Source organism: Arctopsyche grandis, chromosome 9, assembly GCF_051622035.1.
Source record: "Arctopsyche grandis isolate Sample6627 chromosome 9, ASM5162203v2, whole genome shotgun sequence".
Lineage (NCBI taxonomy): Eukaryota > Metazoa > Arthropoda > Insecta > Trichoptera > Hydropsychidae > Arctopsyche > Arctopsyche grandis.
This window is the reverse complement of record NC_135363.1, coordinates 28929116-28943631: the sequence shown is the minus strand read 5'-3', so window position 1 is coordinate 28943631 and position 14516 is coordinate 28929116.

The window sequence follows — 14516 nt, the reverse complement described above, 5'->3', positions numbered from 1 at the left end:
AAATCACTGGTGTCTGTTTGCATTCAATCTACTATCATACATTTATTTAGCAGACCTCTTCGATTGCTTTCTTGACGTACACGGTCTAGAGATCTTTGCAGGTCTGCTAAATTATCAGCGACTAATGCCGTGTAATCAGCATATCTTATATTGGTGATTGTCTCGCCGCCCATTTTGATACCCCCCGCTTCTTGGAGAGCATCATGAAAGATGCTTCCATAAGTGCAAAACCTCTTTTATAGGATAAAAACGCTGTTTGTATTCTTAAATGTGAACTTGCGGTTTGGTTTTCATGGCATAGGTATATAGTCCAAAGTTGTAAGAATGCAACCTTATTAATTTAATAATAGTAGCAAGTTTTATACAAAATTATCGTAAGAACGTATCGTAAGAAAAATTAATAAATAGTATCTGCATATTTGCAACTCAGAAGACCCCTCTGCTTGTATAAATATGTATTACTATTAATATGAATATTATGATATTTGTAAGAAGCGTGTTTAATGGGATTATGTCCGGGAAAGATTGAAATTTTAAAAATCGCATTTATAATTCAATTTATTGTACAAAATACTATTGCATGTATATGGCCTTTTCATGCCGATTTTCATGACAGAGATCTATTTTGGACAACTTGTTTGAACGTGAAAAGCAATCAGTTGCAATGAAAATGAATCTTTTCACGGTTCTAAATGCCACGGGCCCCCAATTAATTCGCTATTCAATAAGAATTTAATGAAAAACCTTTTAATTTAGTCATTCAGATAAAATATCACCACGGTCCTCGGGAGCGATCGAATCCCGAAGAACAATCGGACACCGAAACCTTCACGGGACGACGGGTGTGAGCTTAAGGGGTGAAAAAAGGGGGTTGGGTCGTGTCGAAGGAAGACAGAGCAAGTATATTTCTTTTCAGGGGGAAAATTCGATTTTCCAGCGACGTTTCAAAAGAGTGCCATTGAAAAGGTTTCAGCCCGAGCATTTATATTAATTTACTCAAAATGGCGCCGGCACCAAAGATGTGCTTTTCTCATCCGATTTGACGCGCGCTTTTCACGGGAAATTCCCTCAAAAATACATTAACAAGAAGGAAAACGTGCAGGGGTGACCAGAAGGAGAGACGTCGGGGAGTTGAATAATCTTTCAGTTTTTTTTTTGCATCCCTTCAGTTTATGAATAAATGTATAAATATGCTTTTTTCTCAACGTCTATCCTCCTGCCCGCGAACAAATAAAAAGCCGAATACAATTTAGTCCCTCTTCGCGGAATCTAATCGTCGAATCTTTATTCGCGTTATTCGTTTTTGAGGCTTGTGTTTTTTTCTCTTCCCGCTTGGTTCTTTTCATTTTTCGTTCTATCGTACGACGTCAAAACATCGCATAATCAAACGCTTAACATAAATTTTAATACGAGTCTGCAAATAAAACGAACGAATGGCAATAATTCCAAGTAAATATATTATTCGTTTGTACATGAAATTTACTAAATAATCTACAACACTAATTGACAGGAATCTTTCAGGAAATGTATTGTAGGTATATCAAGAATAGAATATAAAATTCATATCAAACTTATGATTATTAATAAGCAGCATTGTCTCACGACAGTGTTTACAATTATTCAATGATGAGACCGATTTTTAGATGTCATGATTTTTTTCCAATGCTGATATTAGTTTAATGACAGAAAAAAGAGTATTGTGATATTTTGTGTAAAACGATTTTTTAATACAACAAAAAATGATATTTAATAAATTCCTTACAGTTAGTTTTACGTAGCGAGATTTGGCTGAATTAATCTTTATTACATTTTCAGGAGAATATAATGATTTAAATTATTTTTGATTATTTATTTTCTTTCTTTTGTATTGACCGACTTATGTCTAATGAAATTGGTACATTTAAAATGATAATAATTCATTATTTACAGGCATAGCAAAATATAGGTATCCGGACACATACCTCCGGCCAAAAATCCCCTGGACATTAACCCCTCGCGCAAATAACCCCCCTTGGGTAAAAATTGTTTAAAAATAGTATTAAATAATTAATAATTTAAAAGTAATAAATAAGAAGAAATTAAGTGTAGTAGAGCATTATTAATTTCAATTTATATAGAACATTTAATTTCAATTTATATAGAATATTTAATTTAAATTTATAAAGAATATTTAATTTAAATTTATTGTTTTATCATTTATAAAATTGAGTTGGAAAGATCCAACTCAATTTTAATAATTGCATCTGTGCACATCGAAAGGTTACTCGTCATCTGATGTGCAATTTATCATTCGAGAAAACGAGAATTACGTTTAAAGCTGCCGTTCCTTTTTCTGGCGATTTTAGAGCGGATGCACCAAACCCCAATTTGAAAAATTGAAAATAAAAATATATTTTATTAAAATATTATAAAATTCAAAAATTTCATACGTATTATTAAATATATAAAGTTGTGTACGTATTATTACGTATTTGGGTTACTATTCTGTATAAATTAAAGTAATTATTTAAAAATTTCGACGAAATTCACGTAACTTGTTTTATTTTTAATTAAAATATTATAATATTTATTATCTAGGGATTAGCAGTCATAATCCGAGCAATTTAATCATTTGAAACGCGAGCAGTTAACCGTGCGGTTATTAATCCGCGGTGGAACGAATTAGTCCAGATTACCACTCTAGAAGGGCAAGGGCTATTTTTTAATTACGCGCAGCGCGACCGGTCCCTTTCTGTTCGAAAATCTCATTAGAAAGTTGTTAAAATTCGACTAATCCGACGGAGCGCAGGTACAAGTCCAGAAATTGCCATACAAACATTAAAAACGTTAAATGGATATTACGCGTCGGTTTTAACTACGAGCCGCGAAAATGTACAATAAATGTACAATGTTTGCGTTATGAATGTAAAATAATTTCAAGGCTCACGATACAATTTCAGTTAAAGGGCGCCCTCGAGAGGCAATTCTGCAGATTAAACTTCAATGAATCAGACATTAAAGTCAACATTGGCGAAAGGTCGTTTTCGGTTGAAAAGTGTCAGTGACTTGACACGGGTTCGCACTGTCTCTAGCTGAATGTCTTCAAAGCACATACGGTTTGCGAAGAGAAAACCTTTACGACATGTCGTGTCCCGAAAAAGAAAAAGGACCTTTCAGGTGCGTGTGTATTTACTTGGAGGAGACCTTCAGTGTATGGAAATAGAAAGCGGATCCTAAAAATCGACTTACTTACTTTACTTACTTCACTCACGACATAGTTTGACCCGACAATCAAAATTTAAATAAAATATACAAGACAGTATAGATCTATTGACTATAAGGTATTTTTCAATCAAATAACTTATAAGAAATCTGTAAAATGTTGTGAAAAATAAAAATATGTTATTAATTATATTTAACCAGTAACTATAATCAGTGGCGGCTTGTGCAAAGGAGCGGCGGCGCTGCAGAACCCCCAGAAAAAATAAAATAAATCACATTTGTATACATTTACAACTAGTGAATATAATTAAAATAAGAATGATTAGATATTTGACATAATCAGTAATCATGTCAAATATTTAAATACAAGTTGTAAATGCGATTTTCGTTTGAATCGAAAAGTTCAACTTTCTTCGTTTTATAATTTACTAGTTCTTTTACCCGACTTCACTCAGTATTTGTAATATAAACAGCTTAAGCATGGCAAATCTAATAATAATAATTTAATAGTAATTATTCATTTGTTTTTTTATTAAGTTTATTTGAATCGAAAAAAAAGAATATCGAATCTTCGTCTTACAAATTTTGTTTACGAAGTTCCAACCATAATACTTACAAATATACAAAGTCTCTTTCAAAATTATATATTAGATTTAAATCTTTAGGATGTTCGACATTATAATAATAAAATATTTTTTTCATTTATGTATATTTTATAATTATAATTATGGAAATGCTATAAATTATAATTCAAATTTTGTATATTTATAAAATTGGAAATGAATTTCAATGACGAAATTAACCCATTGTATTTTAGCATTGCTTTATATTTGAAGAATTTTTTCAATAGACATCTATTGTTGAAAGTTTTCATTTCCCTTTTTAAATTTAATAATATTTTTTAATTTAAATTTAAATTTCGTTTGATTAAAAATCAAATGAATATATTGTTGTAAAATATTCATATATATTAAGTGATTTCATATTAATATTTATCACACAATAAACATGTATTATTTAATTATTGAATACGTTTCTATTTATAACAGATTACCTAAACACAATCTGCTTTAGGTCATCGACTTTAGAGAGTCTTTAATTAATATTATGTATTAGATGTATTATGAGCATTTATAAGAATTGTAAATAGGTTTTTGAGCTCTTTCTCCTATTATGCTGTACATTAACATTATAATAATATAATACTACGATTACTAACCAAATTAAATTAAATTGTAAAATAGAAATGATCAGTAGATCAGTAGCTATTAAAATAGATATAAGATATATTGTATAAGATATAAGATAATTCGTAAAAATAAAAAGCATTTGAAAATCAAAAAAAATTATTACTTATTTATAACTATCAATAAATATACGTACCTATATGTATATATATATTTTTGTACATATGCTCAAAAGGTATTGTTGTAATATTAATTACGTGCCGGCATGACTCTTTTTCAATTACGCACATTAAATGTTGAGCTGAAAAAGGGCGAAGAGATATTATTACTTTGTTTTCATCCAATTTCGCCGAGTATGAAATTTTATATGAGAGAGAGAACAAACAAAACAAAGAATTGTTTTTTGGATTTTTTTCTACGAAAAAAATTGGCAATAAATTCAAATTATACATAAAAGGTTTTCCTTCAGATATATTTAAATTTCTGAGTGCGTTTGCTTTTTACTTTATTTTAAATAAATTTGTTCAAATATAATAAATTTCTTAATATACACGTAAGTCAAGAGGCTTTCGAAAACAGCTCCGAAAATTTATAACAAAAGGCCCCGACCGAAAGTGACGTGCCAAGTTCAAAAACAATATAATTAAAGACGCAGCAAGAGATATATGGTAATTTATCTTTTTAGCCAAGTACCGAGAGAACGGGGCCTAAGAAACGCTTCAGCTTTGTCACTCAAAACACTAAAATGTCATTACTCATTTTCGCAGTTGACAGTGGTGCTCAAACTGTGCGGCAACTGTCTGTCTGTGTCTGAAACTTGTACACGACAGTTTAACCGATTTAGTTCATTAACTTTTGCCGAAACAATGATCGAAATAAAATATGTTCGCTTTTTAAATTTTTTTCATGAAACAACTGACAGATTTTTATTTAAAAAAAATAGAAAACAACAGATTAAGACTTATTTTTTAATTAACTATGTACCACCAGAAGGCATTAGAAAACCGTTCCGAGTCTGAAATTAGCTACATATATAAACAAATTTATGACTGTCAGTGTTGATTAAATATGTCTGTTGATCGATTATAACTAATATATTAGTTTCGAGTCACTTATAACGATGTGCGTAATTTTATATCAACTTTTTCATCAAAAAATAGTATGAAGTTGATGTATTAATAAATCAAAACTTGCTAATTGCCAAACATTACCAGTAATGACGGACGGGTAATTAACGAATTTTGAACATTGCGAAAAGTTTCGCGCATCGTTGACTTTTAAAGCTATTAATGCAAGCTTGTATAAAATCTAAAAACAACCTATTTTATTTCAGCTTAGCATTTTTCGAATGAAGTGGCCATACTAAATCAATCTCCTGCCTAATGGATCATTCTGGAACATTTAATAAAATTTTATTCATCTTAAATATGTACATAATACAGATAAATGGATTTTTCACTTTCTGTAATCCTTATAATGTTGACGATTCTTTTTAAATTTCAAAACAATACAAACCATACGCAAATTTTACAATGTCCTCTACTTTTTCACATAAAACTGCAGGATGCATAATACAAGGCAAGCTCAAGTTGACATAAGAGGCATGGTAAAAATACTTTATACTGGAAATTTTTATGGAATTATTTGATAAGTCAAATTTAAGCACCTCGTTTTAATGTATTAAAAGCGTCAATGATTTAATTGATAATAATGGTTGAATAGTTTCAACGCAAAAACGCTCTCTGATTTTTCAGGACCGTATTTCTCGCGTTAATGAAAATATTTATTTATTTTTATCATGGAAACATTACAAAATTCCCCTAAGGCGATACCAATCATCAATTTGAAAAGTCTGAAAGGAAATGATCGACCTGGAGTCACATAAACATATCCAAGATCTGACCAGCAATGCTGGATCAGGGTTCAAACCCATGACCACTCAGTAATTGGCACTATATTATATTACCATGGAGCTATTCATATATACATATGTTTCTGATTTCAAATCTGTTTCAACGTTTTTATTTCATACAGATTATTTCACATAATTGCCGCTTACATTGTATTGTACCTTTGCTTTATGAATATGTTATTTAAATTTAAAGTAGATTTATTTATAACGATGATTTTGTAGAACCATTTGGACTTCATAAAAAGCTTCATACATCTTTCACACAATTTTGACGAAATACTATGAATTGACTTTTACTTTATTCAATTGTATATATATATATATATACATAAGCATAACATTATATTTCTATTTCTATTATATATTCTTTATCCAATTATATTATATCACTTTATATTTAACTAGTTGTTGTACCCGGCTTCGCTCAATATTTGTAATATAAACAGCTTAAACATAACTAATCTAATAGTAAATATTCATTTGATTTTTTATTAAATTTATTTGAATCGAAAAAAAAAAAATTCAACCAATCGAATCGTCGTAGAAACTAACTTGTTTTCGATACCCAACCAACAATACTTACAGAGTCTCTTTCGAAATTGTATATTAGATTATGCATTGTCCTATTTAGTCATATTTTAGTTTGTATTATTTTCTTTTTCATTTGTTTGTCTATACAGTATCGGTAATTGAAATCGCATCACCTCTAAATATTTTGAATTCTCGGAATTTCTCAGTAGAAGGCCCCCTACTTTCTAAAATACTCTTTTTTTATTCAAAAGGGTAGTATTTCGAACATGTTGAGGTATTCTATTAAGTTCTTGTGCGAATTTCGAGTGAGTTACTACGATTTGTGCGAAACATGGCGAATTGTGCGAAACTTGACGTGTCGAAAAATTGGCAAATAATTTCGCTATCTTCAAAACGTAAAACTACTCCAGACTTAAAATAACTTAATGTCAACGAATAACACTGTTCGACAAATGACGACTTTTTTTGGTTCAGAGACGATATATGACTTTTCTTATAGATCTATGCCCAATGAATATGAATCTTGTAATGAAAAATGTTGAAAAAAACACATATATCTCGAGATTCGGAGATATATGTGTTTTTTAAATCGCGCGATTTTTCTATATCTTGGTGTTGTTCGGTCAATGTCTCAAAATCTGTCAATTTCCTGTTCAAAATGAATATTGGAATCTATATTCGGGTATTTTACCTTTCATTTGTAGTACTTTTCAGCTTTCAAATCTCTCTAAGTAGTCGTCCAGTTCAAATCAAAAGTCAAAAGTACGTATTTTCACTGTTAATACTATTTTATATTGCGTACTTTCTATTGAAACATGTTTATGTGGATAGTGTTCTGGCCTCACTATTTTTTTTTGTTTAAAAGGGTTAATTGGAAGTGTGCTGAATTTTAAATCGGTAAAATTGTGAGCTAAAAGTTCGTACTAGTATTTACACGAATCTGAATTGAATTAATAGGGATAGTATATTAAATTGTCTTTATATGAGAATTAAATAAAATTCCACTTAGAAAAATTATATTTCGACTTATCTTGTGGGTAAATAACAAAAATTCGTTTATTTTATCGAGGTAAGCCAGTTAACAATAGAATATATCGTAGCGTATGTACTAGATATATTATGTATTTTGTAAGCATCTATAATTGGGTTAAGATGCTATTATGTTATATTTACTCTTTATTTTTAAGAATTTATACATCTGAGGCCTGTTGATTTTTCAATAAATGAATAAATAACTTGAGAGATATGTACTTTCATAAGCAAACGTATAAGCGACAAAATTACAGGAATTGATCCAATTTTAATGTACACTAGAGAAAAATTGTGTAATATATCCTACGGCACGATGAGCACCTGAAATATGCAAATTTCCAAGTATTCTTTTTCTTTTCGCATTGCAGTCGACCGGAATTGAACCGTGAATAATAAACGAGTACGTGGAACGTATCGAAACACGTGTGTACACATCACGTACTTAGCTCGAGAACCAAATTGCCAGAGAATGTCATCGGAACCGAGAATATCCCACGCATATACTGTGTATGCATCTATCTATCTGTATAATGTGAAGAGAAGCCGGTGCAACTCCTGAATAAACCGAGATCTTTCAGTTGAATAATGCATGAAACGGTAAAATTGAATCGTAAATATCGGTGTGTGTATGTAGTAACGAATACAACTAGCAGAGCAAACGTTCGTCTTGTGGGGTGTTTTATTATTTTTTAAATAAATAAATATAAAGGTGAGTAAATTGGAAACAATACCTTTACAATTGCTGAAAAATTGCTATTTCACTAGACGAACGTTTCGTTTGTGTTGATGTTCTTTTTTTATTTTGCTCGTCTTTCTCTCTCTCTCTATCTCTTTGGGTTTGTTCAACTTGTTGCTACCTCACGGACAATTTATCTTCGCTAAATGTTCTTCGTTTCGATCTCGTGCGCGTTTTTAATCTTGCAACAACGTAATATTCAACTGTGTAAGGCGATGTTGTTTTATTTCGTTTTCGTCTTGTGGAAAAGTCGGATACAGCAAATGAGAAACGCGCAGTGCAAAAGTGTTCATCGAAAATATCAAAGAATTTCTCAAATTTATTTTGTTTGTATCTCTTGTTTGTGATGTTTTTGACATTTTTACTTATTACTTATTACTTACCTCCTTTACGTTTCACATGGCTTTCGTATCAGTGGTCATTTTTATCTCTTATCCGATCATTTTCATACTTTGCCAAATTGCTCATTTTGGTCATCAATACACGTTAATGTATCGTCTGCCATTATGTTGGAGATAAAATATCGTATACAACGCGTTTTAAAAACAGGGAAACTAAATCTTCCTGACGTTTAACAAGCGTTGTTTAACAAGGCGTAAACTGTTCGCCATGACACGGCCTTATCAATTTTTATTGTTTAAACGCCTATAATTCACTCTATATTTTATGAAATTTGATCTATTGGTTCTCGTTATCTATAATATATAAATATTTATAGTTTTAACTCTCATATTTATATATAAATTTCAAATTTGGCGTGTAGCTTCTTGTAGGGTAATACACGATATATATTGATTTATGGCCAAATGTGTCAAATCTGACATTTCACGGCTTAAAGTATATCTCTTCACGGAGTTTTATCTGCGAGATAAGTATTCAATAAGAATTTATGTTGTATCTAATAATTGTTAATATGATTTACAATAAGCTTACATACATTTAGTTTTTTACAATAAGCTTATATACATACAATTAGTTCAACAGCAACCCATAACCTCAATTGCATTGTTTATTTCTCCAAAACAAACTTTCTAACCAATACAAGCTACACATGTACACAGATCAAACAGTGATAGTTTTATTTCTAGCTATCAGCTGATTTAATTTATCTGATGATTGAAAAGTTCATTTCTGTAAATACATAAACTCATTTATGGACAATCATACATTGATAAACTATTCTTAACTGTATGGATTACATTACAATTTCATTGTTTATATGATTACAACTTCAATTTTATCATTAAAGCAATCTTAGTATTATTATTGTGTCACTTACATTTTCTCCTTTAAAGTGTTAATAAGTTTAATAAGAAATAATGACACAGCACATATTATTGATATTTGACATTAATAATAATAATGATAATAACTTTTTATTCCAGGCGATACACACTCTTTGAAATTGATAATCTATGTGTGCAAAAGTCCAAAACGAAGTAGATGTGTAATTCCCAATAATTGTTATATTTTTCAGGATAGAATAAACAAGTGGTTCCTGAGAAAGCATAATTTTTATGTCTGCTCAATAAATAAAATACATATCGCTCAGAAAAAAAGTTTTTGTGACGGCAATATTTCTCACCTGAATAAGTCTCGTTTTAAACGTTAAAGTGAACGCACTGCTTTCAGAGGTTTTAACTAAATTTTTTGTTTTAAAACGTTATATTTTTTAACTTTTAACGAAAAATTTAGTGAAATTTGACTTCTTTATATTTATTCAATTATTTTTGGAAAAAATCACTTTGGAACGTAATATTTATGCTATTTCTTCATATTTTGATAGTGAATTAAATTCAAATTATATGTATATGTACACTTAACTATGTATAATAGACATATTGATGTGTTATTATTAAAATAATGTGTATAAGGATAGTTGATATAAAAAAATCAATAAGGAAGCTTACTTAGTATTTCTATGGGTACTAAATATTTTCTGGAAAGTTGGCTTAGATTGAAAATTTTAAGGATTCAGTATCCTTGTCGAATTTCAATTGTCATTCAACTGTGCAGTCGTTAACAGCTCGCAAAACACTGAACCGGAAAGGGGTTGCCAGGAGTTATCAGGTCGTCTTAATTGCCACAACCTCAACTTCTCGCCGGGGCATTTTTCTTTCGAGATCGGCCCTGCGGATCGTTTGAATTAATTAAGTCGTTAAGAACCAAAGCTGAAACCCTCCCCCCATGCCTGTAATGAGCTCCCGGTGGCAACTTTCAATCGGTTCCTACCCCTCTTTTCCTCCTTTCATCCCCGAGCCGTGAGATGCTCGCAACCCCCATCTCCTTCAGAATCTTCCCATAAATAAAAAAGTCACCCTCTCCCATCCGTTCTGTATTAACTTTGTCACTCCATTACTGTCGGTGGATAACGCTAGTTTCAGTCCATCCCCGGCACACTTGAGAAAAAAAGCTCTCCGGAAAATTGAACAGGTTCGAAAAAAGTTTCAACGGTCGCATGAATAAATTTATACGAGTGAAAAGCGATTAGACAATGAATTTTGTCGTTCAATGTTGATTGCTTTTGGGAAATTTTGTCCATTCAAACTAAAACGTGAAAGTGTCCCGAAATGAGATTAAAAAAAAGAAACGTATTTTTCAAACTCAAACTCAATGAAAGTAGGTAGCATTTAGTTGCTAAAAAAGTAACAAAAATTTAAACGAAAAACTATAAATTAATAAGTAAGCTTTAGTATTTTAGAAATGAAAATACCAGAGCTGTTGTTTTAAAAAGATTAATTAATTTAATTACTACCACTTTTGTCTTGTTTTTTTGGTTTATTTATTTTTATTTTAATAAACATATACTACTGCGTCTACAAAAGTTACCCTAATATGACAATACTGCCAGATAATATATAAATAGACAAGAGTATATTTATATAATAATACGTACAAAAACATATTAAACACAACACATTTCATTTTATTTAAAAAACTACCCAAAATATTTAAAGAAACAAAAAATAAAGAACAAAACAAAAAAAAGTAAAAATTAAAAATTAAACAAAATTTAATAGGTTTAAATTAAACTAAAAGTAAAAAAAAATTTAAAAGTAGATAGACTGTTTGTGAAATATTGAAATTCACAGTTTATGAAAATCATTGTAATTAACAACAGTTTCGCTAATTATGGTCTTTGCAAGATTTTATATAAATTTTCACAATACTGCAGAAGACGATTAATCAACAGGCCAAGTAATTAATATAATATTTTTACAAACAATATTCTTACTTCTATTTTTAATAAATATATTTATTATTTTTTTTTAATTTATACCAAGATGGCCTAACAGGTAACCCTAATGCGCCTTCCTGGCCAGAAACATTTGATATAAGTATTATTATACCAAGTAAATACGTATCAATTAACATCCACAAACACATTTATGATCAAATTTGTGAATTTGCAGCATTTTATACAATTCATCAAAATTCGAGATTCATGAAAACTCGAGATTTTTATCTTATTTTCGAGAAAATAAGATAAATTGGCAAACTCTGATAGGAAACGATCTACCTGGAGTCACAAACCCAAGGTCTGGCCAGCAGAAACCAGTGGAATTTGTAACCGAGACCACTCTGTTCAAAGCATTATATGCTAACCACTAATCTTTTCTACGGGTTACCAATAGCAATCTGGGATTTTATAACGATTAATTTTATGCATTATTATAAATAGACTTAGTTGTACTTCAATATAATAAGTACTATAGAAATACAGAAACGCATACTGTATTTTAACCATGTCGATTGAATTTGTAATATAACTTCAAAGAAGCAATGCATGATTGATATAAACTATAGAGTCATATTTTCACTTTTTCTATTTTAAAATTAAATGTACATATGTATATGATTATGACATACATTGTACATATAAACTTATAGGTAATATATTTATCAAAGTCAAAAAATATCTATATATTAACACATTTTATAAAATACACGCTGAACAATTGCTTATAGCAACAAACGACAATAATTTCATTACGCAGGCTTCCATTCGTCAAGATGTGGCGCGGCAACAACGACACGTGCAATTTTCCGCGCAGGGCGTCGTTTTTCCGCGCGATTTTCCCGCCACCGAGCGAGCTATACAATTCATTTCTGAATGCAATGTAGATAAGCTTGTTTTCGCACATAATAAAATTACTCAGGCGACCACATTTAACAGCGTGTTGGCTTTACGTGCCGGCGAATATCTTAAAGTGAAAACTTCACACGCCTCCAAAACATCCGTCTGAAACGTGTACCAGCGATAAGCTCACATACGTACACGATGTAGACACATGTGTATATATGCATGTATATATATATATGCCTGTGTTAAATTTTTAAATAAGTATAAGTCTATTTTGTTTGTGTTTTCTTGTTCTCTTAAGACGTGTTACACCAGAGTGTGCAAACTTCTTTAGAATTCGAGCCGCATTGCAACTTTTGAGCAGCGCGTGGGATGTGGCGTCTTATAATCTTTGAGTTTTGGAATGCTATATTTTTTTAATAAGAGCAAGCCTCTTTCTCCACTTACGCTTGTTTGATACTGTAATAATATGTATTTTTAATCCAGCGAAAGCATTTTCCATTAAAAGTTTTGGCACAACGTAAATTTTGCTATTGTAACTAAGCAAACAAAATTCGAATAAACCTTTCCTAATGAATAATTGTTAAATTTTTAGGTCTTTGAATTTTATAATTTGACTTCATCTTGAAAAATATACTATTCGTTTTTTTATAATATAATATATGACTTTGTTATTATTCTTTATTTCATTTCATATTACTACATATGTAACAGTTGGGCTGAAAAGTTCGTAGGCTAGCATAGAAAAAATCTTTTTTTTGTTAGAATTTGATTTTATTATTCAATATAGTTGCCTTCGAGGGCGATACAACGATTATAGCGGTCATACAATTTTTCGATACCATTTTTATAGTACGATTTGTCTTTAGCCTCAAAATAGGCTTCAGTTTCGGCGATTACCTCTTCATCGGCGCAAAATTTCTGTCCAGCGAGCATCCTCTTGAGGTCTGAGAACAGGAAAAAGTCACTGAGGACCAGTTCTGGAAAATACGGTGGATGCAGAAGCAATTCGAAGCCCAATTCATGCAATTTTGCCATCGTTTTCATTGATTTGTGACACGGTGCATTGTCTTGATGAAACAGCACTTTCTTCTTCTTCAAATGGGGCCGTTTTTCCGCGATTTCGTCCTTCAAACGCTCCAATAACGCTACGTAATAGTCGCTATTTATGGTTTTTCCCTTTTTAAGATAGTCGATGAATATTATACCATGCGCATCCCAAAATACTGATGCCATAACCTTGCCAGCCGACTTTTGCGTCTTTCCACGCTTTGGAGTCACTTCATCACGTGCAGTCCACTCGGCTGACTGTCGATTGGACTCCGGTGTGAAATGATGGAGCCATGTTTCATCCATTGTCACATATCGACGCAAAAATTCGGGTTTATTACAATTGAACAGCTCCAAACACTGCTCAGAATCATCAATTCGTTGTTGTTTTTGGTCGATTGTGAGCTCGCGCGGCACCCACTTTGAACAGAGCTTTCGCATACCCAAATATTCATTCACGATATGTCCAACACGTTCCTTTGATATCTTTAGGGTCTCGGCTATCTCAATCAATTTCACTTTACGGTTATCCAAAATTATTTTGTGGACTTTTTTGATGTTTTCGTCGGTAACAGCCTCTTTGGGGCGTCCACTGCGTGCATCGTCCTCGGTTTTCATTTCGCCTCGTTTAAACTTAGCAAACCACTTCTCAACGGTTGATTTTCCCGGTGCAAGGTCCGAATAATGTTTATCAAGCCAAACCTTGGCTTCAATTTTATTTTTTTTTCGCCGAAAAACAATGCTTTATTTACACACAAAATTCCTTTTTATCCATTTTTTCAA